General features: G+C 46.6%; 5 non-coding genes across 5 annotated transcripts; all 5 read right to left on the reverse strand.

The window, feature by feature from the left end:
- Positions 1 to 5,473: 5,473 nt before the first annotated feature.
- Positions 5,474 to 5,545, reverse strand: trnap-cgg (transfer RNA proline (anticodon CGG)). Its single transcript has one exon. It is a non-coding gene; the product is annotated as a tRNA-Pro (tRNA).
- A 2,117-nt stretch (positions 5,546 to 7,662) lies between these two features.
- On the reverse strand, positions 7,663 to 7,734 carry trnap-cgg (transfer RNA proline (anticodon CGG)). Its single transcript has one exon. It is a non-coding gene; the product is annotated as a tRNA-Pro (tRNA).
- Positions 7,735 to 9,848: 2,114 nt separating this feature from the next.
- On the reverse strand, positions 9,849 to 9,920 carry trnap-cgg (transfer RNA proline (anticodon CGG)). The gene has a single exon. It is a non-coding gene; the product is annotated as a tRNA-Pro (tRNA).
- Positions 9,921 to 12,036: 2,116 nt separating this feature from the next.
- On the reverse strand, positions 12,037 to 12,108 carry trnap-cgg (transfer RNA proline (anticodon CGG)). The gene has a single exon. It is a non-coding gene; the product is annotated as a tRNA-Pro (tRNA).
- Positions 12,109 to 14,223: 2,115 nt separating this feature from the next.
- On the reverse strand, positions 14,224 to 14,295 carry trnap-agg (transfer RNA proline (anticodon AGG)). Its single transcript has one exon. It is a non-coding gene; the product is annotated as a tRNA-Pro (tRNA).
- Positions 14,296 to 23,491: the final 9,196 nt, after the last annotated feature.

The raw sequence follows: 23,491 nt of genomic DNA on the forward strand, positions 1-23,491 counted from the left end.
TTTAGTAAGACTTTGTTTTTTGTGAATTTTTGTGTTTTTTTTGGTGTTTTTTGTTTTTGATTTTTGAAGCCCTCCCCTTCAGCCTAGCTCTGTTTGGGGAGGGGAGAGACTTTTGGTTTTTTTTTTGTTGCTTTTTTGTTGCTTTCTGAGTCCTGTTTGTGTTTTAATGGAAGGAAAAAACATGGAGGCAGAGAATGTTATTGTAGTGGAGGAGGAGAGTGGTGTAGGAAAGAGAAGGATGAGGAATTCGGACCGACCCCCCCGGCGGCTTTTTGCAAGGGCGCATACTGTTGTGGTGGATGTGAGCGGCGTGGAGAAACCGTCTGCGGGTGCTATTATCGCAGCTGTGCACGGCGTCTGTGGGGAGGGCTCTCTTTTTGCCTGCCACCCCCGGACGCCAAAAGAGTTTGAACTGACTCTGGACTCAAAGGAACATGCAGACGCGGTGGCTGTGGGGCTGGATGTGCAGGGCACACCCTGCTACTGCCGCTGGCTGGAGCGGAAGGAGGTAGTGGTGTCCTTCCTCCATTTCCCGGCATATATCTCAAACGAGACTATCAAGGAGAAGCTGAGTAGCTGGGGGGTGAGAGTGATTTCGGACATCAGGATGCGCCACTACCCTGGGACCACCATTGCTGATGGCATGAGGTTTGTTCGGATTCGCTTTCCCGAGCATGTACAGATGCAGCCATTCAAAATGGGTGAGGTATTTCGCGGCATACCCCGGTGGGCGTGTCGCGGTATCACGCGGTATCACGCAGTTCACGTGTGTCACGTGACTAACTATCCGGCGTCGCCTTGTAAAACCGCCAGGGGGAGCTTAACCTCTCATGTACAGCATTTGAGCCTTTAATTTTGAACTGTGTATTACAGCATGTTAATCATCAGTCATTAAAATGTTGGTATATTTTATGAAAGCAAGATTGCTCAGTTGGACAAAAGTACACAACCTACCTTTATCAGAAATATATATGCATCAAAGCCTTTACTGAAGATATTACTAATAGTATTAATAATGGATGACCTTGGACAAGCTGTATACTCAAAGTATAATTTCTTTAGCACATTTGTACAAGCACTTGGAATCTGTCCAAGCCATACTTTGTCAGGCATTTTGTTTTACTTCAACGGGCATAAAAACTTCCTTGCTTTTAACAGGGCGTTTCATAATTTCTAACTACGAAAATGATTTAAAATGCGACACCTATCATGAAAAGAAAAAAATACACACCAGTATTCCATTTCTCCCTAAACATTGTAAGCTTCGAAGTCTTTAACTAACGTGATACCGGAGTCAACAAGCATACTTTTAGAATTTGATTAAAAGGGAATATAATATGGAATCGCGTATCTCAAGAAATTAATAACGATATAATTATATTCATGTTGCAAAAGAACTGCAACGGACATAAAAACTCCCTTGCATGGTTTCATTACGACCAGAATCGGTCTTGAGATATTTTTAACTTGATTTACAGTTTTTGAGAGGTATGTCTTAACACCGATACTACAGTGCTTAAGTACTGCTCACGTTTATGTTTCTAGGTTTATATTATGCATTTCATACGGTCAAATTACTTTTGAGCAACTAATAAGAAGCGCGAAACGGTATGCGTTTTACTTTCGTTTTGTGCTGGAACCCGTGGATTGATTAGAGATATCAAGTACATACAAGTCATTTTTTAAATGTTGTAGTTCGTCTTGAAAAAATGTTACGAGTACATCATCTATCAACAATCACACAGGTTCTGTTTCCATATTGCGGATTTTGGTTAGGTATTATCAAATCCGATGGCGCTGTTAGTTTACTGAGTCCCATGTCACATGGTCTGTGATTGAAACCTGTAAAACTGGTTTAATTCATCACAGCCAGCACTCTTCAGGTGTGAGGGTCAAGGGGACAAGGGGATCGTGAGCTGTGTCTAGGTGAATGGTTCCCTCACGAGCTTCTTTCCAGTGACCTTGCCTGGGGGCACCGCCACCTCGTTGATCTACCAATATGCTGACGACACCAGACTGACGTTGGCGGAGATCTCGGCCATTTTAGAGGTGGTGCAGGCCTACTGCGCTGCCTCGGGCGCCAAGGTAAACTTGGAGAAGTCTGAGGTCATGCCGGTGGGGAGGGCAGACCTTGCCCCGCTCTTCGGCTACCCTTTCAGGGTTGAGACGGGTCACCTGAAGGTCCTTGGCGTCTACATTAACGCTGATGAGCAGGCCACTGGGCTTCTCCTGTGGAAGGAGAAGCTCATTAAGATGAGGGCCAATTAAATCGGTGGAGACACAGGTCCCTGACCCTAAAGGGAAGGGTCCTGCTCGTTAACACACTGTGCCTGTCCCTCTTGTGGTACCCATTGTCTGTGATGCCTCTTCCTGAACGGGTAGAGAATGAGATTAGGCAACTGGTGGTTGGATTCGTGTGGGAGGGGAAGCCTCCGCGGGTCACTCATGACATCCTTATTGGGGAAATCTCCAGGGGTGGGCTGAAGCTGTGTGATGTAGGCCTGAAGCTGAAAAGCTTTAGGCTGAAAGTAGTGAAGAAGTTCCTTGACCTGGATAATGTCAGCATTTGGAAGATTGGTATGGCAAGCTACCTCGAGACTTGCGGGGGCTTGGGGCAGGAGACCCTCCTGGTGAGGCTCACTCCGGGGTTGATAAAACATCTGCCCTCCTTTTACAGGGAGGTCCTGCTGGCGAGGGGGTAGTTCATGTCCCAGCATGTCTCCTACACGCCGGAGACCCGGGCCCAGCTTCTGGAACAGGCTCTGTTCCTCAACCCCCTGCTGGTGTCTCGATGGAACAGGCAGCTCTACGGGGCTGGCATATCCAAGGTCAAGGATCTTCTTTATGAAGTAAAGGACGGATTTCTGCCCACCCAGGCTATTGTCGACGCTGTGCGAGAGGTCGACGACGAGCTGCCTGTCAGTAAGATCCGTCAGGATTACGAGCAGCTCAAACTCGGTCTCCCGGACAGTTGGCTGGAGAAGCTCCATCTACAAGACGGGGCAGCAGGCCCGGGCTGGCCGGAGCTGAGGGTGAAGTGGGGGGACCGTGGGGTGGACCTCCTGGGGTGCACCACCAGCATGTTCTACAGGCTGATGATGGCGAAACGCTTCAGAGTGCCGGTCTCAGAGGTGTTCTGGGGTAAGATCTTCCCCCAGCTCGAGCCAGGGCGTACTTGATGGTTCTGCTGGATTGTCTGTTTCGCTCTGTTCGAGGAGCTGTTCTTGACGGGGTGCCCTAGAAAGAGCTGTTCCTCTTTGGGTACCGCGGGTCTGAGGGGGGGGGGGGTTAATGCCATTTTAGTGAACCTCCTCCTCAGCCTAACGAGGACAGCTGTCTGGGAGAGGAGGAACCTCATGATGTACAATGGCCTGAAGCCAGACCTTGTCAGGCTGTACATTGCCAGGGTGAAGGGCTGCTTCTCTTTCGGCCTGGACTACTGCAGGGCTGAAAGGCAGATGGCCGACTTTCGCAGGATCTTCTTAAACAATAACATCTTTGTGGACCTGCGGGAGGAAGGCTTGTACTTCCGGCTCTGAGATGGGGGTGTCTTTGAACAAAAGACACACACGGCTCCACCCTTTTCCACCCCTGAATAGAATTGGACAGTTGAATAGCATTTAATTCACATCGAATAGCATTGGTCCCTGACTAGCATTGGTGAAGCTCAGCAGTGGGCCACTGGGCACAATTTCCCACCGTTTCCATAGTGTAGTGGTTATCACGTTAGCCTCACACGTGCAATGTCCCCAGTTCAAAACAGAGCAGCTTTTTTTGTTGCCACGCACACTGTTTGGGGATTCGCCTATGCGCTGTGATCGAACAGACCCACTCACCTCTTAGTGTGGCGGGATCTGCACAGTGCATGTCGCAGCGCTTTCTGCTTTCACTTCAATGTGCCTCCTGATGTCGAGTCGTGTGCTGTGCAGAGGCTCTGAAAGCGAGAGCAATGAAAAGGTGCACAGTGCTGTGAAAGAAAACACAGAGAAGTGAAAGGCAGTCCTTTCTCTAAGACGGGGGTAAAGTTAGCTTGAAGTTCGAAAACGATTTTGGCACGCCTGTAGTGCTTTCGGGAAATCTCTTAGAGTTACAAAAACACTTGCTTTGTGTATAAAATGCATTGTGAATGCTTTCTCAGCCTTCACTTTGTCATTTTTATGACTTTTTTTTACCACGCTCAAATATTGTTTTGTCCATATCTTCACAATGGAAGCACAGAACGTCTTCAAACCAAATGCATTTAAAAGACCACAACTTCTGGAAATTTCCACATTCTCTACATCAAACTTTCAGTGAGCTAATTTAGTTTTTCATTGATGCATAATTATGCACTAACTGGAACCCGGGGGACCGCTGTGTGCACATGTTCACAATGCGAGAAATACTGTTCAATACGGCTTAATGCGAAAAACCCGTATATTACCTTAGGAAGCAGAACAGTGCAGTCTCCAATTACCCAGACTGTAAGATGACAAGATGAGTTGATGAAAAGAGCACAAAAGTTCAGCTCGTACAATAGGCAACGAAGGTCCCAGCGTCGTCATCGCACTTGAAAGGACTGCCTTGCAGACCAAGGGCAGTGGGCAGTGCCCGGTAAGAGGGGCAGAGGCGGTAAGACATGATGCCGAGAAGCATGAACCAAGGGGGATGAGCTCAAATGGTAGAGCGCTCGCTTAGCATGCGAGAGGTAGCGGGATTGATGCCCGCATCCTCCAGGTCTGAGTTTAGAGCTCCAGGAGCCTGGTGCTCTCATTTAGCCTCTGTGACTTCTGACAGGTGCTCCTCCGTTGCGGAGAGAATGTCCTTCAATTGTCAAGCGTTGAAGGGCCACACCTCCTTCCCAACCTCAGTCTGCACTGAGTGCGTCTCCGGCATTTTCTCGTCCAATTTGTCAGCTTAGCAAGTGAAAAGTATATCCGAGTGAAAACAGTGCTGATAATACTCTCAGGAATTGTTAGAAGACGTGCTTTTGATCATCGATTGCTTAACAATCACATTCGTTCGACTTTAGCAATCAAGCTCGTAGTTTTCCTTCAAATCTTGAAAGCTCTCAGTGAGAACATCATAGGCTGCAGGACGCCCCGTAACTTGATTACTTCAACAGAAAGAAGAGCAGACAGCTCCACAAATATGCGAGGCGCATAGAGCGCAAGGCGAGCCGCACACGTTTCAGTGGCTGAGAGAGGGCAGTTTTTGCTTCTGCATTTCCCAAGTAAGGACGCATGACAACAAGCGATCGCGGTGCTCATCTACGACATAGTGGTGATGAGTTTTCAGTACGTGTTCTTCTGAACGAGCAATGAGGTTGCCGCCTCGGACAGCTGACTGCACGCTCTCATTGTGCCACGTGATGAGAATTCACCAGGCTCGTTCAGTCATTAGTCACATTCCATCGTTTGCCATAAGCAGACGCTGCGAAGTGATGTGGATATCAGTTCCCAGTCTTGTGGAAGAGGAGGAAAAGAGCACACAAGGGCTCGTCCGGGAGTTGAACCCGGGACCTCTCGCACCCGAAGCGAGAATCATACCACTAGACCAACGAGCCACAGCAGCACTTTCCATTTCAATCTGTCAGCGAGCTTGAGGATGGGGGAGAGGCGTCATTCGCTCGTCCAGTCAGACCTTCATCAATAAGTCAAGAAAGCCGCAATTACACGACTGCCTTGTAGACGAAGGGAAGTGAACTGTGCCCGGTAAGAGGGGAACAAGCGGCACTAGGTGACGCCGAGGCATAAGCCCCAGCGAGGGGGGTTGGTTTGTATGGTACAGCGCTTGCTTTGCATGTGGGAAGTAGCAGGATCAATTCCCGCATCCTCCAGGTGTGTGCTTAGAGCTTGATGTGCCAAAAGGTGTCCTTTAGCCTGTGGTCACGCCTTGCATGGAGAGCATCGTGCAGCTGTCAAGCGTTTCGCAGCCACACCCCCTTTTCATCTTCTCTCTGGCTTAAGCGTCTCCGCCACTCTCTCTTGACATTTCATGTCAGCTTGTCAGAAGTCCGAGTGACATTTTTAATGGCTGAGTGAGGGCACGATGCTGAAGCAGAGAGGCCACTTCAGCCAGAGAGACTTGTGCTAGGTGAGATCTGAAAGACGGACTCACAACAGAAACAGACCAAAAATGTATGGGTGAGATCAAAAGGCAAATGCAACATTCAGCAGAGGGCGTCTAAAGATTAGGGAACGGGCGACTGAAATCCATGTGAGGCAAACTTTCCAGTGTGTGTCCTGCAGCTGGGTTTGTTGGTGTAATTGGTAGTGCGTCAGTCTTGTCATCTGAAGGGCCTGAGTTTGATCCTCACACGGGGCAGGGCTGCTTCCTCTCTTGCTCTTTTCAAACACTTGCGGCAAATTTTTGCTCATAACCACGTCTGGAATGCGTGACCTTTACATGGGCGAGAAGCAACGCCGCATCCCTTTTCTAAAGAACATTCACATTCAGAAATAAGTCAAGAAATTTGCCATTACTTTCGCTCGCACTGCTGTCAGCCTGCCCATGTTGACCAAAGAAAGATTCACTCGGCGTCAACATGACAGAACAGCGATCACTTGAAAACAATGTTCCACACTCCGTAAGCAAGAACTTCAGTGTTTGCAGTCACCCGATATGCCGATAGTCAAAGGAGCGCAAAACACGAAGCGTCAAAAGACAAGATGAGTTGATGGAAAGAGCGTTGAATTGATGAGCACAAAAGTTCAGCTCGTACAATAGGCAACGAAGGTCCCAGCGTCGTCATCGCACTTGAAAGGACTGCCTTGCAGACCAAGGGCAGTGGGCGGTGCCCGGTAAGAGGGGCAGAGGCGGTAAGACATGATGCCAAGAAGCATGAATTGAGGGGGATGAGCTTAAATGGTAGAGCGCTCGCTTAGTATGCGAGAGGTAGCGGGATTGATGCCCGCATCCTCCAGGTCTGAGTTTAGAGCTCCAGGAGCCTGGTGCTCTCATTTAGCCTCTGTGACTTCTGACAGGTGCTCCTCAGTTGCAGAGAGAATGTCCTTCAATTGTCAAGCGTTGAAGGGCCACACCTCCTTCCCAACCTCAGTCTGCACTGAGTGCGTCTCCGGCATTTTCTCGTCCAATTTGTCAGCTTAGCAAGTGAAAAGTATATCCGAGTGAAAACAGTGCTGATAATACTCTCAGGAATAGTTAGAAGACGTGCTTTTGATCATCGATTGCTTAACAATCACATTCGTTCGACTTGAGCAATCAAGCTCGTAGTTTTCCTTCAAATCTTGAAAGCTCTCAGTGAGAACATCATAGGCTGCAGGACGCCCCGTAACTTGATTACTTCAACAGAAAGAAGAGCAGACAGCTCCACAAATATGCGAGGCGCAGAGAGCGCAAGGCGAGCCGCACACGTTTCGGTGGCTGAGAGAGGGCAGTTTTTGCTTCTGCATTTCCCAAGTAAGGACGCATGACAACAAGCGATCGCGGTGCTCATCTACGACATAGTGGTGATGAGTTTTCAGTACGTGTTCTTTTGAACGAGCAATGAAGTTGCCGCCTCGGACAGCTGACTGCACGCTCTCATTGTGCCACGTGATGAGAATTCACCAGGCTCGTTCAGTCATTAGTCACATTCCATCGTTTGCCATAAGCAGACGCTGCGAAGTGATGTGGATATCAGTTCCCAGTCTTGTGGAAGAGGAGGAAAAGAGCACACAAGGGCTCGTCCGGGAGTTGAACCCGGGACCTCTAGCACCCGAAGCGAGAATCATACCACTAGACCAACGAGCCACAGCAACACTTTCCATTTCAATCTGTCGCGAGCTTGAGGATGGGGGAGAGGCGTCATTCGCTCGTCCAGTCAGACCTTCATCAATAAGTCAAGAAAGCCGCAATTACACGACTGCCTTGTAGACGAAGGGCAGTGAACTGTGCCCGGTAAGAGGGGAACAAGCGGCACTAGGTGACGCCGAGGCATAAGCCCCAGTGAGGGGGGTTGGTTTGTATGGTACAGCGTTTGCTTTGCATGTGGGAGGTAGCAGACTCAATTCCCGCATCCTCCAGGTGTGTGCTTAGAGCTTGATGTGCCAAAAGGTGTCCTTTAGCCTGTGGTCACGCCTTGCAGGGAGAGCATCGTGCAGCTGTCAAGCGTTTCGCAGCCACGCCCCCTTTTCATCTTCTCTCTGGCTTAAGCGTCTCCGCCACTCTCTCTTGACATTTCATGTCAGCTTGTCAGAAGTCCGAGTGACAATTTTAATGGCTGAGTGAGGGCACGATGCTGAAGCAGAGAGGCCACTTCAGCCAGAGAGACTTGTGCTAGGTGAGATCTGAAAGACGGACTCACAACAGAAACAGACCAAAAATGTATGGGTGAGATCAAAAGGCAAATGCAACATTCAGCAGAGGGCGTCTAAAGATTAGGGAACGGGCTACTGAAATCCATGTGAGGCAAACTTTCCGGTGTGTGTCCTGCACCTGGGTTTGTTGTCGTAATTGGTAGTGCGTCAGTCTCGTCATCTGAAGGGCCTGAGTTTGATCCTCACACGGGGCAGGGCTGCTTCCTCTCTTGCTCTTTTCAAACACTTGCGGCAACTGTTCGCTCATAACCACGTCTGGAATGCGTGACCTTTACACGGGCGAGAAGCAACGCCGCATCCCTTTTCTAAAGAACATTTACATTCAGAAATAAGTCAAGAAATTTGCCATTACTTTCGCTCGCAATGCTGTCAGCCTGCCCATGTTGCGAAAGAAAGATTCACTCGGCGTCAACATGACAGAACAGCGATCACTTGAAAACAATGTTCCACACTCCGTAAGCAAGAACTTCAGTGTTTGCAGTCACCCGATATGCCGATAGTCAAAGGAGCGCAAAACACGAAGCGTCAAAAGACAAGATGAGTTGATGGAAAGAGCGTTGAATTGATGAGCACAAAAGTTCAGCTCGTACAATAGGCAACGAAGGTCCCAGCGTCGTCATCGCACTTGAAAGGACTGCCTTGCAGACCAAGGGCAGTGGGCGGTGCCCGGTAAGAGGGGCAGAGGCGGTAAGACATGATACCAAGAAGCATGAATTGAGGGGGATGAGCTTAAATGGTAGAGCGCTCGCTTAGCATGCCAGAGGTAGCAGGATTGATGCCCGCATCCTCCAGGTCTGAGTTTAGAGCTCCAGGAGCCTGGTGCTCTCATTTAGCCTCTGTGACTTCTGACAGGTGCTCCTCCGTTGCGGAGAGAATGTCCTTCAATTGTCAAGCGTTGAAGGGCCACACCTCCTTCCCAACCTCAGTCTGCACTGAGTGCGTCTCCGGCATTTCTCGTCCAATTTGTCAGCTTAGCAAGTGAAAAGTATATCCGAGTGAAAACAGTGCTGATAATACTCTCAGGAATTGTTAGAAGACGTGCATTTGATCATCGATTGCTTAACAATCACATTCGTTCGACTTGAGCAATCAAGCTAGTAGTTTTCCTTCAAATCTTGAAAGCTCTCAGTGAGAACATCATAGGCTGCAGGACGCCCCGTAACTTGATTACTTCAACAGAAAGAAGAGCAGACAGCTCCACAAATATGCGAGGCGCAGAGAGCGCAAGGCGAGCCGCACACGTTTCGGTGGCTGAGAGAGGGCAGTTTTTGCTTCTGCATTTCCCAAGTAAGGACGCATGACAACAAGCGATCGCGGTGCTCATCTACGACATAGTGGTGATGAGTTTTCAGTACGTGTTCTTTTGAACGAGCAATGAGGTTGCCGCCTCGGACAGCTGACTGCACGCTCTCATTGTGCCACGTGATGAGAATTCACCAGGCTCGTTCAGTCATTAGTCACATTCCATTGTTTGCCATAAGCAGACGCTGCGAAGTGATGTGGATATCAGTTCCCAGTCTTGTGGAAGAGGAGGAAAGGAGCACACAAGGGCTCGTCGGGGAGTTGAACCCGGGACCTCTCACACCCGAAGCGAGAATCATACCACTAGACCAACGAGCCACAGCAGCACTTTCCATTTCAATCTGTCGCGAGCTTGAGGATGGGGGAGAGGCGTCATTCGCTCGTCCAGTCAGACCTTCATCAATAAGTCAAGAAAGCCGCAATTACACGACTGCCTTGTAGACGAAGGGCAGTGAACTGTGCCCGGTAAGAGGGGAACAAGCGGCACTAGGTGACGCCGAGGCATAAGCCCCAGCGAGGGGGGTTGGTTTGTATGGTACAGCGTTTGCTTTTTATGTGGGAGGTAGCAGGATCAATTCCCGCATCCTCCAGGTGTGTGCTTAGAGCTTGATGTGCCAAAAGGTGTCCTTTAGCCTGTGGTCACGCCTTGCAGGGAGAGCATCGTGCAGCTGTCAAGCGTTTCGCAGCCACGCCCCCTTTTCATCTTCTCTCTGGCTTAAGCGTCTCCGCCACTCTCTCTTGACATTTCATGTCAGCTTGTCAGAAGTCCGAGTGACAATTTTAATGGCTGAGTGAGGGCACGATGCTGAAGCAGAGAGGCCACTTCAGCCAGAGAGACTTGTGCTAGGTGAGATCTGAAAGACGGACTCACAACAGAAACAGACCAAAAATGTATGGGTGAGATCAAAAGGCAAATGCAACATTCAGCAGAGGGCGTCTAAAGATTAGGGAACGGGCGACTGAAATCCATGTGAGGCAAACTTTCCGGTGTGTGTCCTGCACCTGGGTTTGTTGGCGTAATTGGTAATGCGTCAGTCTCGTCATCTGAAGGGCCTGAGTTTGATCCTGACACGGGGCAGGGCTGCTTCCTCTCTTGCTCTTTTCAAACACTTGCGGCAACTGTTCGCTCATAACCACGTCTGGAATGCGTGACCTTTACATGGGCGAGAAGCAACGCCGCATCCCTTTTCTAAAGAACATTCACATTCAGAAATAAGTCAAGAAATTTGCCATTACTTTCGCTCGCACTGCTGTCAGCCTGCCCATGTTGACCAAAGAAAGATTCACTCGGCGTCAACATGACAGAACAGCGATCACTTGAAAACAATGTTCCACACTCCGTAAGCAAGAACTTCAGTGTTTGCAGTCACCCGATATGCCGATAGTCAAAGGAGCGCAAAACACGAAGCGTCAAAAGACAAGATGAGTTGATGGAAAGAGCGTTGAATTGATGAGCACAAAAGTTCAGCTCGTACAATAGGCAACGAAGATCCCAGCGTCGTCATCGCACTTGAAAGGACTGCCTTGCAGACCAAGGGCAGTGGGCGGTGCCCGGTAAGAGGGGCAGAGGCGGTAAGACATGATGCCGAGAAGCATGAAGCGAGGAGGATGAGCTCAAATGGTAGAGCGCTCGCTTAGCATGCCAGAGGTAGCGGGATTGATGCCCGCATCCTCCAGGTCTGAGTTTAGAGCTCCAGGAGCCTGGTGCTCTCATTTAGCCTCTGTGACTTCTGACAGGTGCTCCTCCGTTGCGGAGAGAATGTCCTTCAATTGTCAAGCGTTGAAGGGCCACACCTCCTTCCCAACCTCAGTCTGCACTGAGTGCGTCTCCGGCATTTTCTCGTCCAATTTGTCAGCTTAGCAAGTGAAAAGTATATCAGAGTGAAAACAGTGCTGATAATACTCTCAGGAATTGTTAGAAGACGTGCTTTTGATCATCGATTACTTAACAATCACATTCGTTCGACTTGAGCAATCAAGCTCGTAGTTTTCCTTCAAATCTTGAAAGCTCTCAGTGAGAACATCATAGGCTGCAGGACGCCCCGTAACTTGATTACTTCAACAGAAAGAAGAGCAGACAGCTCCACAAATATGCGAGGCGCAGAGAGCGCAAGGCGAGCCGCACACGTTTCGGTGGCTGAGAGAGGGCAGTTTTTGCTTCTGCATTTCCCAAGTAAGGACGCATGACGACAAGCGATCGCGGTGCTCATCTACGACATAGTGGTGATGAGTTTTCAGTACGTGTTCTTTTGAACGAGCAATGAGGTTGCCGCCTCGGACAGCTGACTGCACGCTCTCATTGTGCCACGTGATGAGAATTCACCAGGCTCGTTCAGTCATTAGTCACATTCCATCGTTTGCCATAAGCAGACGCTGCGAAGTGATGTGGATATCAGTTCCCAGTCTTGTGGAAGAGGAGGAAAAGAGCACACAAGGGCTCGTCCGGGAGTTGAACCCGGGACCTCTCGCACCCGAAGCGAGAATCATACCACTAGACCAACGAGCCACAGCAGCACTTTCCATTTCAATCTGTCGTGAGCTTGAGGATGGGGGAGAGGCGTCATTCGCTCGTCCAGTCAGACCTTCATCAATAAGTCAAGAAAGCCGCAATTACACGACTGCCTTGTAGACGAAGGGCAGTGAACTGTGCCCGGTAAGAGGGGAACAAGCGGCACTAGGTGACGCCGAGGCATAAGCCCCAGCGAGGGGGGTTGGTTTGTATGGTACAGCATTTGCTTTTTATGTGGGAGGTAGCAGGATCAATTCCCGCATCCTCCAGGTGTGTGCTTAGAGCTTGATGTGCCAAAAGGTGTCCTTTAGCCTGTGGTCACGCCTTGCAGGGAGAGCATCGTGCAGCTGTCAAGCGTTTCGCAGCCACGCCCCCTTTTCATCTTCTCTCTGGCTTAAGCGTCTCCGCCACTCTCTCTTGACATTTCATGTCAGCTTGTCAGAAGTCCGAGTGACAATTTTAATGGCTGAGTGAGGGCACGATGCTGAAGCAGAGAGGCCACTTCAGCCAGAGAGACTTGTGCTAGGTGAGATCTGAAAGACGGACTCACAACAGAAACAGACCAAAAATGTATGGGTGAGATCAAAAGGCAAATGCAACATTCAGCAGAGGGCGTCTAAAGATTAGGGAACGGGCGACTGAAATCCATGTGAGGCAAACTTTCCGGTGTGTGTCCTGCAGCTGGGTTTGTTGGCGTAATTGGTAGTGCGTCAGTCTCGTCATCTGAAGGGCCTGAGTTTGATCCTCACACGGGGCAGGGCTGCTTCCTCTCTTGCTCTTTTCAAACACTTGCGGCAACTGTTCGCTCATAACCACGTCTGGAATGCGTGACCTTTACACGGGCGAGAAGCAACGCCGCATCCCTTTTCTAAAGAACATTCACATTCAGAAATAAGTCAAGAAATTTGCCACTACTTTCGCTCGCACTGCTGTCAGCCTGCCCATGTTGCCAAAGAAAGATTCACTCGGCGTCAACATGACAGAACAGCGATCACTTGAAAACAATGTTCCACACTCCGTAAGCAAGAACTTCAGTGTTTGCAGTCACCCGATATGCCGATAGTCAAAGGAGCGCAAAACACGAAGCGTCAAAAGACAAGATGAGTTGATGGAAAGAGCGTTGAATTGATGAGCACAAAAGTTCAGCTCGTACAATAGGCAACGAAGGTCCCAGCGTCGTCATCGCACTTGAAAGGACTGCCTTGCAGACCAAGGGCAGTGGGCGGTGCCCGGTAAGAGGGGCAGAGGCGGTAAGACATGATGCCAAGAAGCATGAATTGAGGGGGATGAGCTTAAATGGTAGAGCGCTCGCTTAGCATGCGAGAGGTAGCGGGATTGATGCCCGCATCCTCCAGGTCTGAGTTTAGAGCTCCAGGAGCCTGGTGCTCTCATTTAGCCTCTGTGACTTCTGACAGGTGCTCCTCCGTTGCGGAGAGAATGTCCTTCAATTGTCAAGCGTTGAAGGGCCACACCTCCTTCCCAACCTCAGTCTGCACTGAGTGCGTCTCTGGCATTTTCTCGTCCAATTTGTCAGCTTAGCAAGTGAAAAGTATATCCGAGTGAAAACAGTGCTGATAATACTCTCAGGAATTGTTAGAAGACGTGCTTTTGATCATCGATTGCTTAACAATCACATTCGTTCGACTTGAGCAATCAAGCTCGTAGTTTTCCTTCAAATCTTGAAAGCTCTCAGTGAGAACATCATATGCTGCAAGACGCCCCGTAACTTGATTACTTCAACAGAAAGAAGAGCAGACAGCTCCACAAATATGCGAGGCGCAGAGAGCGCAAGGCGAGCCGCACACGTTTCGGTGGCTGAGAGAGGGCAGTTTTTGCTTCTGCATTTCCCAAGTAAGGACGCATGACAACAAGCGATCGCGGTGCTCATCTACGACATAGTGGTGATGAGTTTTCAGTACGTGTTCTTTTGAAAGAGCAATGAGGTTGCCGCCTCGGACAGCTGACTGCACACTCTCATTGTGCCACATGATGAGAATTCACCAGGCTCGTTCAGTCATTAGTCACATTCCATCGTTTGTCATAAGCAGACGCTGCGAAGTGATGTGGATATCAGTTCCCAGTCTTGTGGAAGAGGAGGAAAGGTGCACACAAGGGCTCGTCCGGGAGTTGAACCCGGGACCTCTCGCACCCTAAGCGAGAATCATACCACTAGACCAACGAGCCACAGCAGCACTTTCCATTTCAATCTGTCAGTGAGCTTGAGGATGGGGGAGAGGCGTCATTCGCTCGTCCAGTCAGACCTTCATCAATAAGTCAAGAAAGCCGCAATTACACGACTGCCTTGCAGACGAAGGGCAGTGAACTGTGCCCGGTAAGAGGGGAACAAGCGGCACTAGGTGACGCCGAGGCATAAGCCCCAGCGAGGGGGGTTGGCTTGTATGGTACAGCCCTTGCTTTGCATGTGGGAGGTAGCAGGATCAATTCCCGCATCCTCCAGGTGTGTGCTTAGAGCTTGATGAGCATCGTGCAGCTGTCAAGCGTTTCGCTGCCACGCCCCCTTTTCATCTTCTCTCTGGCTTAAGCGTCTCCGCCACTCTCTCTTGACATTTCATGTCAGCTTGTCAGAAGTCCGAGTGACATTTTTAATGGCTGAGTGAGGGCACGATGCTGAAGCAGAGAGGCCACTTCAGCCAGAGAGACTTATGCTAGGTGAGATCTGAAAGACGGACTCGCAACAGAAACAGACCAAAAATGTATCGGTGAGATCAAAAGGCAAATGCAACATTCAGCAGAGGGCGTCTAAAGATTAGGGAACGGGCGACTGAAATCCATGTGAGGCAAACTTTCCGGTGTGTGTCCTGTAGCTGGGCTTGTTGGCGTAATTGGTAGTGCGTCAGTCTCGTCCTCTGAAGGGCCTGAGTTTGATCCTCACACGGGGCAGGGCTGCTTCCTCTCTTGCTCTTTTCAAACACTTGCGGCAACTGTTCGCTCATAACCACGTCTGGAATGCGTGACCTTTACACGGGCGAGAAGCAATGCCGCATCCCTTTTCTAAAGAACATTCACATTCAGAAATAAGTCAAGAAATTTGCCATATCTTTCGCTCGCACTGCTGTCAGCCTGCCCATGTTGCCAAGCAAAGATTCACTCGGCGTCACCATGACAGAACAGCGATCACTTGAAAACAATGTTCCACACTCCGTAAGCAAGAACTTCAGTGTTTGCAGTCACCCGATATGCCAATAGTCAAAGGAGCGCAAAACACGAAGCGTCAAAAGACAAGATGAGTTGATGGAAAGAGCGTTGAATTGATGAGCACAAAAGTTCAGCTCGTACAAAAGGCAACGAAGGTCTAGGCGTTGTCATCGCATTTGAAAGGACTGCCTTGCAGACTAAGGGCAGTGGGAGGTTGCTGTTTTGAGACGGAGGCATTGGGATGGTGGGCCGAGATCTATTCTTCTTAAGGATTTCTTCATCGTGAAAGATCGGTCCACAGGTCATCCAACGAACTCAGGGAATCATGTGCTACTGAAGGGAGTGAAGTGCTGAAACACATGACATGCCCCCTTGATCTCACATGCACAATTCTGCTGCAATATACACAGCTACCGTCCACACCACCCAGTGGGGCTTCAGCAGAATCTGCTACGCCACCTGTAATTACATATCCAGCTGCACACATATACATGGCCCTTCTGTCCTTTTCAGGATCTCAAAAAAAAGCATAGCGTGGTTTTCCTGCCACATGATTGACCTCATCTCCCTCAGAATGTGCCCCGCCACATTCATTGCTGAAGCAGGACGGAGGCTAACGGACATGTCAGAACAGTGAGGTTCAACGATCTCTCCAAAATATTGTGGTTGTAGTGGAAGAGATATGTTTTAAATTGTACCTTGGTATTTCAAACTCTCTCTAGAATGTTATCCATTTCTATTTTATTTTGACAGGAACTGTTAAAAGGCTAATGACACTAGATGAAAAGAGAAGAAAGAAAACACAACGTTTCAGCTGTGGAGCCTTCTTCAGGTGTGAGGGCTCCACGGCTGAAATGTTGTGTTTTCTTTCTTTTCTTTTAAGCATGGAATAGACCTATTACTTGTTCCTTTGCAGCCTACACATGGTGATGCAGCTCCCCACCTGAACTGCTAATGATACTAGATGCCTGGTAGTTTGTGGTACTTGGTTATTGTCTTATGTTTGCTCAAACTGCATATATGTTGTAGCAGCGAGGCTTATTAATAAGAAAGAATTAAGTGTTCTGAGCCTTCCCAAATGAGGCCCCATCTCTGTTCATCTCTGTGGTGCAGCCACAGAGAAACTATTCATGCAGGCTGATTTAAGGTTTCCTTTGATAAGGGACAGCTCCCAAAGGGGGATGCACTTAGCTAAGCCTGGCTATCATGATCAATGGTCATCCATTGGCGCCTATCTGTCTAGGGAGTGCCAGATGGACATCTGGACTGCATTCCTAGGTGTCAGGAGTAAATGACTCATATCTCACCTTGATCAACCAATCAGGGACTGGTAGGGCCAAGTAACCCACGTGGGACTCTGATGCCCATGGAACTTTCACCAATCAACGAGCTGAAGTTCCTCCAGGTAAAAACAAGAAACACAGAGAGCCTGTAGTAAGATTCAGGAGAATTCTGTGGACTTTTCTAAAGGGAATTCAAAGGAGAATTCCAGGGCAGGACGGCCCAGGAGCAGAAGGCTCCCAAGGGCAGGACATTCTCACAGAGCGCCTCCTGACCATCCTGAGACTCAGCCCAGACAACCACGGAACGGCCAGTGTGTCCGAGTGCCAGAACTTTCCTTTGTTCTAAGAGTCTAGAGCGGAGGTTGCCAGAGAGTAACCAGAGGATCCACCCAAGGTTAGCACCAGTAGCAGGCCTCGTGAACAGGTTGGAACTGTGGACAGCTGAATCACTATTCAGAACTAGCGCTTCATCAGGAACGAACTGGTCTTCTTCCTGACTTGCTGGGACCCACAGTCATCTTTTCTCCTGTGCGCAAACTTTGCTAGTTAAAGCCAACACTAACTAGCCGGTCAGTGAGCATCAGCAGCGCACCGTCGCAAGCCGCACAGCACAGCCTGGCACCGAGCCAGAGAGCGCGGATTGGACAGCAACAGCCTGCAACTGTTTCTTTGAGTCCGCAGGATATCTGAATCCCCAGAGATTGGATGAGTATTCAACTTCACTGCATTACTGCTCGAGAATTCAATTGTTATCCCAACCAGTTGATATCAATTTAATTCCTAAGAGTTATGTACTTGTTTTGAGTATCTAATGTAGAAGTTATAACCAAGTTCATTTACGAAACGGTCTAAATGAATGATATATTGAACGTATGTCCTTTTGATATGTGTAACACTTTGTATCTGATTGAATATATACCTTTTGTATTCTGATAACCCTCTCGATAAGATCTGTTAGGTTTATATGCATATTCTATGTATTAATAAATGTATCCTCGTGTATTAGTACCTGTGTGTGTGCGTTGTTTGAGTTATGTCGCATGGTTGGATTCTAAAGCCATCAAAAGAATCAATTTTGTGATTTACTGCTACAATTAATAATTGTCCCAGTAAATGCCCAAACCCTACAGAACTGGTGCCTTCAGAAAGCACACTACAGTGTGATTGCATATTTTTGTGTATTTTCATATGTCAATATTTAATTCACTCACATTCCTGTATGATTGGAAGGAAGGCAGATTGGATTTGGCACAGGACGCCTGCTCATATATGTTGATCTTTGTTGGGCTGGAAAAACAATGATAAAAAGTGAAAAAAGCTCTCCCCAACATTTCCCTTCTCTTGGCCATGGTTACACTGCCCTTTCTTTCCTTCTTTTGTCCTTCTACAAAGATTCCAGGGCTCTTTATCCACCATAATATCAGAAGCCAAAAATAACCATCTAATGTGTAAACAGCATTTGTAATGTTGGTAGCTGGAAGAGGTTAAGTATGTTTGCAAGACCTAGTTGATTACACCACAGACTTACCTTGTTTTTTTTTCTCTTTTAAAGGCTGTGCTGGACTGTACCACTATCATAGAAGATTTTTTTCAAGACACATCGCAGTTCCATAGTAGAATTTATCAATAGTAGAATTCCATAGGACATTATTTATCAACATCTAACATTACCCAGTGTGAGACTCTGCCAGTAAACCTCAGAGCATTGAGTTCTCCACTGGTGAAGATGGCTTTCTGAAGTCATGAAATCCACTGCTGGGATGCCTGAGAGACAGTGATTGAATCCTGTCTGGAATTAGGCTCTCTGTTAGTGTTGATCTGTGGGAATTATGTGGTAAAAAGGGAAAACTCCTTTACTTTAGTCACTTTGAAAGTTCAAATGTACAGATCTTCAGAAACCCCAGTCTGAAGGATGAAGCAGGTTCTGCTCAAGGAGTTGCCTACGTTTTGCTCCATTCAATCCAAGCAGATAGTCCAACATTTGCCTTCTCTTGGCCATGATTACACTGCCCTTTCTTTCATCTTTGTACTTCTACAAAGATTTCAGGACTCTTAATCCACCATAATATCAGAAGCCAAAATTAACCTTCTAACATGTACAAATCATTTGCGATGAAAGGAGGTGGAAGGGTTTAAGAATGTTTGTAAGACCTGGTTGATTACCACACATAGACATACTTTGTTGTCAGTTTTTTTTCTCTTTGAAAGGCTATAGGAGGGGTGTGATGGACTGTACCACTATCATAGAAGATGTTTTTCTTCTAAGGACACTTCTGTAGCGGCAAGGCATATTTAAAATACAGGAATTAAGTTTGCTGCTCCCTTGCCAGTCCCTCTCTCCCTCATCTCAGTGCAGCTGGATACAGAGAGGCCATTCCATCTGGTTCACATTTAAGGTGTTTTTCTAGCTGATAGAGTTTCCTGATAAGGAACAGCTCCCAAGGCTGAGATTCACCAGCCACCCTAATAAGTGGTCATCTCTGGCGCCTTACTGTCTGGGAGATTCCATGGGAGAGGTTCATCCCAAGTTTTACAACCCTAAGGTCAGAGGTCACTGTTACTCATCCTCCACCTCAATCAGCCAATCAGGAACTGGTAAGGCAGGGTAACCCCACGTGGGTCTCGAATGCCCGCGGAACTTTAAGCCACTGAACTACCGTAGTTCCTCCAGATAAAACAGGCAGCACGATGCCCAGAAGGTGCCCCTCCAGGACGTTCTCAGACTCAGCTCGGACAATCACGTGACGGCCAGTGTGTCCGAGTGCCAGGACTTAACTTTGTTTTAAGAGTCGAGAACGGAGGTTGCCCACGCATAACCAAAGGATCCGCCCGAGGTTAGCCCAGCAGCAAGCCCCGTGAACCACGGGTACTCCACCTTCAAAGCTCGCCTGATCAACGAGTGAACTACGGTTGGAACTGTCGACAGCTGAATCTCAGGATTCAGGACTAGCGCTACATCGGGAACAAACTAGTCTTCTTCCCATCTAAAGAGTGTGATTGGCTTGGACCCGTAGTCACTTTCCATGTGCACAAGCTCTGCTAGTTTCAGCCAACACTAACTAGCCGGTCTTCAAAGAGCATCAGCAGCGCATCGCAGCAGGAATCTCTCCCTCCTCTCCTTCTCACCAGCCGCACCGGCCACTGCCTGGCACCGAGCCAGAGAGTGCCGATTGCACACAACAACAGCCTGCCACTGCTTCTTTGTGTCTGCGGGAGATCTGAATCCACACAGATCGGATGAGTATTCAACATTCTGCATTACAGCTCGAGAATTCAATTGTTACCTCAACCACAATTGATATCAATCTAATACCTATGAGTGATGTACTTGCTTTTGAGTATCTAGTGTAGAAGTTGTAATCCCAGTTCATTTACGAAACAGTCTAAATGAATGGTATACTGAATGTATGTCCCTCTTGGTTTGGAACTCTTCATGATTTAATATATACCTTTTGTATTCTGCTAACCCACACTCTTAAGATATGTTATGTTTATATGCACATTTTATGTATTAATAAGTGTATTAGTATCTGTGTGTGAGCGTTAATGAGTTAACCCGCAAAGTCGGTTTTCTAATAGCCATCAAAGAATCATTTTGTGACTTACTGCTACAATAAATAATTGTCCCAGTAAATACACAAAACCCCTACACACGCATGGAAACCAATATTTACCTGCTACTCCAGAATGCAGCAGAGAACAGTTGGACAGAAGGTTAGTATCTGTCGATACTGCATCACAGAAGTCAGTCTCTTCCCCCTCATTATGCAGGCTGACTTGTTCACGATGAACTGTCCTCCAGTGACAGTCAGCTGCAATCACTGACTCAGACATGGTGTTGATACACTGAGGGCACTTTGGCTGATTTGGTTAACATGCTTTCCTCTTAAACAGGAGATGCTTAAATCCCAGCAGTGCTTTTCTTCCTGTCTTGTCTTACAAAATGTATCACTATGGATGATTACGTACAGCTTGATTTTGTTTAACGCAAGTTTTCATTTTCTTTCTGGAACAACTTGCTTTTCATGAAATTCATACAGCTTGTTAAAGATGAAATACAAATCTTGCCTTGTATATCGCAGGCTGGTAAGAAAAAAGCATTATTTTCTTTTTTTTAAGCTTGCAAATGGAGAAAAGGACACACGTGAGTCTCTGTTAATTAAAAGGTAAGTGGTTTGAGCCCACCCAGAAATGCACTTCTCATTATTGCAATGTAAACCTCATCTCTACTTATTCGGATTTCTTAGCAAAACCTTAACCCACTTGATATTTGCAAGAAATGTGAATGTTTTTGTTAAACAATTAAGTATGTAAGTCAATATCACTGGGAATGGCCAATAATGACCAACATTCAAGGACATCATATTCAGCCAAGGACTTTGACCTTCGAACGGCTAGCAGAAGAATTCATTTATGCTCTCGATGCATCCTTAGTTAGAATATTTAAAATTACGACACAGATTTGTTGGAGAACTTGACAAGCAAAAAAGACAGTTGGACAGCATGATTATGCTAGGACTGTACATTTGTATTTTAATACTTTTGTATATTTATCTTAATTGTAATATACATGTAACCATAAATGCTGTTCTATGTAAATACATTTTGTTGTATTTTATCATATTTTAGCTGAGGGCACAAGGGGGTCTATTATACCTTCCGAAACTTCCAAGACAACTATAACAGAGGCTCATATTTTAATATAATTTGCTTTAAAAGAAAACCACAATTTGTACGATATCATCCCTCAATATCGACGTTCAAATGAATGATTTAAAGAAGCAACAGCGATAGGAGAGTACATTGATTTTGGACCAATGTTTGAATCTGAACAATCCTTCCTCCTGGAAAGAAGAAAAAACAGGTATGTTTTGAGTCATGATGATGCTCTTCTGGATTAAAAAAAAAAAACAGTGCAAATTTGTTTCGGATGTATTTTGGATAAAATTATAACTGTCATCGAAGAGAAATTTGATCAGTTGAATGCAGTCGAATCTTTTGACATTTTATATGATGACAGGACGTACATTTAGGACTCAGTACCGATAACGCTGCTGATATTGATGGAGTAGAAATTAAGTGTATTGGCAATTTTATCTGAGGCAAGAAGTACTAGAACACCTCCTATAAAAATGTTAGGATTCAGAGCAAGAAATATTTTTCCACCTCACCCAATGGTATTGCATTAACGAGGCTGAAGCTGGCTTCTTATTCGCCAGCTTCTTCTTCTGCCTTAAATGCTGCTGCTGTGTTGTTATGCCGCCTTTCGCCTGTAGATGGCTCTTTACAGTAATTTTTAAAAGTACTAATCAGGATGGATTACTGTATTTATCCTCAGTAAATGGGAATATGTAAGTAGTGACTATCCAAATAACATTTTTGTGTGAAACACATTTCAGAAAATTGTAAACCAATTTTCAAAACTCACAATAACACAAACACAATAAGTAAATAAGACAAAGGCAAAACATAAGTTCACAGGCACTTTCTGCATATTTACCACGACCTTGCCTTCTGATCATAAAAAGTCTTAAAATCTTGCATTTTACAAGAACTTTTTAATATAAATGGGACATTTAGAACATGGCATATGAGAATATATGGTTAACCGAGGATGAGCAACGGGTGATGGCACTTCCTGCTTCTTGCTATAAACCTACCCCCTGGTTATAAAAACATCTAAAAATTCTGACACTGAGGTGTGAGAGACAATGGAACAGACTATCAAAATCCTGAACTTTAGGAAATTTTTCAAATATGACCCTGTGAACATGGCATGTCCCTCCTTCCTCATTACCAAAACATCTCAATGTTCCAACACTATGTACATTGGTAATTACAACACTTCACTGTTGCATTTCTGAGTTGTGACATTGTGAACATGGCATGTTAAAGTATATAGAAACTCTAGATCAGAACAGGCTTAATGCAATTCATAGTGATTTATCATTTTCTGACTTTCTAAATGAAAAAAAAAATTCGGTGATTATGACACTTCGGTATGACATAAAATATGCTCCAATGATAGAATAAATAATCATGGAAAAAATACCCACAGTGGACATTCATAGTTGTGATTATAGGAATGTTAAATATCAGGTGAGTAGCTGCGTCAGCATGCGTAGGCTGCAAAGGAACAAGTAAAGGGTTATTCCATGCTGAAAAGAGAAGAAAGGAAACACGACGTGTTGGCCATGGAGCCTTCTTCAGGTGTTAGAAAGACAGGGCAGTATGCACAGATAATTTTCTTTTTATCTTTGCTTACTGCAGTTTATTTTTGATGACAACATCAAAGACATTAAGGAATTCTTACGGCTAACAGCTCCACATCAACTTCCTTTTATAACTAACCTCATCAGATCTCTCAACTGCACTCTTCCAGTTTCTCACTTCAGAGAAGGATAAAAAACTCAATCATCCTCTACAGAGAAAAACCATCAACACCCCTACCACCTCCACCAATCCGAACCTTGTTGTTACTATACCCTCTGACCTTTCCCTTTCACCCCTTTGCCCCTCAGCTAACATATTTTAATATTACAACACAATTAAAATAGATTGTACAGTATTTACAGTTTAAAATTAAGGTAAATATGTCCAAATATCAAAATCCAACTGCACAGTGCTAACAAAACAATGCTTGTCAAGTTCTCAAACAAATCTGCATTGTATTTTTAAAATATTTCAGCAGAGGATGTGACGGGAGTATAAATGACGATTCAACGATCATTTTTCTTGGGTGAATATGGTTTTCTGGGGAGTTGCGATGTTGGGCATTATTGGACATTTTTGACAAGTGTTGAACAGTCACATTTCCTACAAATATTAAAATGGCTATGGTTTAGCTGAGAAATCCAATCGACCTATGTGAAAACAATGTTTACATCACAGAAGAAACCCATCCCTGGGTGGACTTGAACCACCAACCTTTCGGTTAATAG

The sequence above is a fragment of the Lepisosteus platostomus genome, unplaced genomic scaffold (genome assembly GCF_059453375.1).
Source record: "Lepisosteus platostomus isolate fLepPlt1 unplaced genomic scaffold, fLepPlt1.hap1 Scaffold_118_H1, whole genome shotgun sequence".
In the NCBI taxonomy this organism is placed as follows: domain Eukaryota; kingdom Metazoa; phylum Chordata; class Actinopteri; order Semionotiformes; family Lepisosteidae; genus Lepisosteus; species Lepisosteus platostomus.